Consider the following 4304-nt stretch of genomic DNA (forward strand, 5'->3'; position numbering starts at 1 on the left):
TGTGTGTGTGTGTGTGTGTGTGTGTGTGTGTGTGTGTGTGTGTGTGTTGAGGAAGCGGGAGCACTGCAGTAGTGGCATTTAGGTAATGGAGATTTTCAGAGCTCGATGAGAGATAGACTCATAGTTTTCTATAGTTTATTCAGTTCGGAGCAGGATCCAGAATAGTATTGAGGGTAAGGTAGGAGCGGAGGCAAATGCTGGGGGTGAAACGGCCCTTGGAACCCATGTGTACAGGGCCCGTCCCATGAACACTGGAGTTCAGACACAAAGAAGCTAATCAGATTTCAGAAGCACCTACAGTTGGTTTAGAGCTGTGGTTAGGGAATGGCTCTGGAGCCCTTCAGGTGGTCAGAGATGTGGGCTGGTGACATCAGTGTCAGCATCTGAGAGCAACAAAGGACCAAAGCAGCCAGTGCTGAGCCAGAGGTCAGGAACCCCAAGTTCTGGCCCCAGTGTTTCAAACTCTTTGTGCAGGATTATTTTTTTGAATGTCAACCCATTTCGGATTGACATATGGTCCTGGTGTACATGACATGCACTCAGCTTGTGCCACATGTGACTTACCAGGTGAATTAGATGACACCCAAACTGGTTTACACTCTGTTCAACGAGATGAGTATACTACTGATCGTGGGCTTGCATGTCACAGAAATATCAAATTACTGTAAGTTTTTAAGTGTTTATTTTGTTTTTGATCTTATTTTTGTGAACTGATAACAGACTTTCAGTGGAGTGCATGGTCTCAAAGTTGTTGTCTATTTTGACACTTTGTAAATGCAGATGTGGGAGGGGCACTAATCTTTCAAATACAGTGATGCTTCCTTTATGGGTCATTATTGGAGAATGAGAATGTGAAACTTAATATAGGTGAATGCTTCAGAAAATAGAAGCTTAAAATACTGGTTAAAAGGAGACTGGTTGTTTTGCAACCTCCATTTCTTCTTCTCCTTAGTATTAGAACCCATAATCTTTGGTTGGACTCATGACCCTTGGAATAAAAACTACATTTCTCAGCTTCCTTGTAGCAAGGTGTGGTCATTTGCTAAATTCTGGACAGTAGCATATAAGCAGAGGTGGTGTGGCAACTTCTGGGAAGCCTGAAAGGGAAAGCCCTGGAATGTGGACATAATTGCTGGGGCTCCAACACTGCTATGCTTGGCTGCTTTGGGAGTGCAGGCCCTGTAAAGCACAGCAACAGGACACATGGAGCCTCAGCCCCTCTCTCTGTGGACTCAGTGTGGCACATCAGCCCCATCTGCAGTGTCAGACGGATGTGAGACAAGGAAATTAGATCCCATAGTTTTCAGTGGTGTTTTATTTATTTGCTGAACCCAGTCCTTAATGATATAAGTATAATTTTAAAATCCTGATATTTGTATTAAAATATTTGTTTAACAAAACACAGTTTATTTCCCTAATCCTTAAACAGTTCAAAATGTGATTTAATCTCTTTATGATTAACAGGCATCACGACACAGGGCTATGATTATATGTGCCATCATCCAGGAGACCACAACTACTTGCTTATGAGGACTGTGCTTATAAGATTGCTTTCCTTGTCAGCTCTACCACTTCTTACTTTCAGTGTGCCTGCATCTACAAGGTAGGACTATATTCCTTTAAATATTTTCTGCTTCCAGATGGCTGCAACATGGAAACCAAAAGTATTAAAGTTGGGTTAGATCAATTCCACCTCTATTTATTAAACACCTACTTACGTGCCAAGCACTGAACTGGATGCCAGGCATCCACATATGAACTAATATAATCCTCAGTCTCAAGTTGTTTAAAATCCAGTGGGGCATTATTAATGCCATCAACAAAGTATTCTAGGAGCATTAAAGAGGAAGCTATTACTTTTGTCTGGTTTGGGAGCAACGTTGTTAGGAGGGGTGGGAAATGTGCCCAGAAAAGGTAACATTGGAGCTGGGTGCTGATGTGAGATGTTACCCGAGGAAGAAGTTGTTGATAAAGTCACTCCACATAGGGACATAGCTCAGGAGATAAAGTCACTCCACATAGGGACATAGCTCAGGAGAGCCATAGCAGAGTGACAGTGGATGCCACATTGGTGAAATAGCCCAAGGAGGTGGAGGCATGTAGTTGGAAAGGGAAGTTGAAGGCACATTTAGATGGATTTTGAATGGTTTATTTAAGAGTTTGGTCTTTGTGGGCAATTGGGAGCCATTGAAGTGTGTTGTTTGTTATTTGTGTGTTTTTAAGCAGGGCAAGGATATGACAGAATATCTAATCTTAGGGAAATAATGTCAGACAACTCTGTGAAAGAAAAATTGAATGGGAAAAAGAATAGGAAAAAAAGGTAGGAATCTACTGCAGTATAATTTATACTACGATCTATTACATTATAGATCAGAACAGGACCCAAGACATTGGCTACGAGGAAGGGGGATGCTTGTGAGACACGTTTTTAAAGAAGCAAAAGACTTGCTGGGGGAAGGTTGGTTGTATCTATGTATGTGGGATAAGGAAAGGGAGTCAGTTACAGTTTCAGTGAGACTGACGACACTTTTAACTGCGATGAGACTCAAAAGGAAGATTAAGTTTAGCGAGGAAGGTGATTTTAATCAATCAGATTGTGTTGAGATAAAATCTAAAGAACATCAAGTTTTAATGTTCTACAGGCATTTACAAATTTTAATTATCTGCTCCCTAGGGCAAGGGCTGTGTTTATCTCTTTTCCTGTGGTATCCCCAACAAACGGTGTTTGACTATGACCACTGCACAGTATCAAATATATATTGAGATAATGACTAAATAATTCAACTAATGGAAAGGTCTAGGGAATAGAGGTCTAGGTATTTGGAAGTCAGCAGTATATGTGTGATGTTTGGGTCTGTGGGAATTGAAGAAATGAACAATCAAAAGCTTAAAGAGAGGTGAAAAGAGAATTTAGGAACCTTAGGAAATCTCATATAGGAATAAAGAGGAGAGGTAGTGAGGATGTATCAGAATGGGTGATCAGATAACATCATGTTCTAGAAAACAATACAGTTTTAAGATTGAGACAGTGGTGAATTCTATTAAATGCCACCACAGAGTAAAGTTTCATGAGGACTAAGCTCACTGGTAGATTTGGAATTAAGAATGACAGAGACCATTTAGAGAGCAAGTTCCGTAGAGTGACGATTCTCAAACTTCAGTGTGCATCAGAATCATCAGGAGGGCTTGTTTGGTAGGTCTGGGATATTTGCATTTTTAACAAGTTGCCTGGTAATTCTACACTGCTGCTGATCCAGGATCATGCTTGAAGAACTACTGCTATAGTACTTCAGAGAGAAAATGATCAGATTATTTGGGGATGAAAGAGACTTTCCTAAAGGAAGAATTCCTGGAAAGATGGAAAAAAAAAAAAAAGCCCACTCTCCTCACTGATTAAGACTTTATCACCTCCTGGTGGAAAAGCAATAGAATAGATTTTTCTTAAATATTTAAAGCTGAAGAACTTTTGTCAAGACATGCAACCTCTTTGAACTTCTGTTTCCTATTCTATATAAATAGGAGTAATAATAAAACCTACCTCTATGCATTGTTATTAGGAATAAATGAAGTATCAGTGTTGTGATAGCATTCACCTATGTTTAGTGCTCAAATAAATGTTGAATCTGAGCATATACACTGTTTATCAAAGGCCAAAAAGCCTATACATAAATGCATCTGTTAACAATAAAAACTGCCTTTACAAACTTCCAGCAGTCCTCCAAAATATTTTTTTATAATTGGCACTCCAGTGCCATCTATAAATTATAAATTGAGCAAATATAAAAGGCTTGATGACTGTTTTCAGAGACAGTGGAATTTAATACCACAAAGCTTTTTCCTTCTTTCTCTTTAAATATGTGCTGTTCCAAAATTTCCATCTCCCGAAATTTTTTCCTCTGGTCACTTTTAAAAATAAACATTTAAATTAACCATTCAACATTTCTTTCATTAATGTGATGAGTGAATATAAATCATTAAAACATGTTTGAGGAAAGACTACAAAAATCTATTCAAATAAAAATGTGAATGTTTGCTAAAGAATTTAATAGGAAGCCAAAACAAACTCTGTCAATATTCTTTATTAAACAAGTGAAGTATTCCTTTAAGTCACACTATATTTAAATAATGAATCCACAAGACTAGGTAAACAAACCGGGACTTTGAGAATTAAAATTTTAATTTGTCTTACAAATATTCTAATCCAGTAATTATACTTAGGTAGGCAATAGTTACCGAGTGTGGTGTTTTATGGCTATATAATAATAATATTTTAAGATTGTGTCTGCATATTAAGAAAAGGAAAA

Source organism: Monodon monoceros, unplaced genomic scaffold, assembly GCF_005190385.1.
Source record: "Monodon monoceros isolate NGI ecotype Baffin Bay Population unplaced genomic scaffold, NGI_Narwhal_1 Super_Scaffold_15, whole genome shotgun sequence".
Taxonomy (NCBI): Eukaryota; Metazoa; Chordata; class Mammalia; order Artiodactyla; family Monodontidae; genus Monodon; species Monodon monoceros.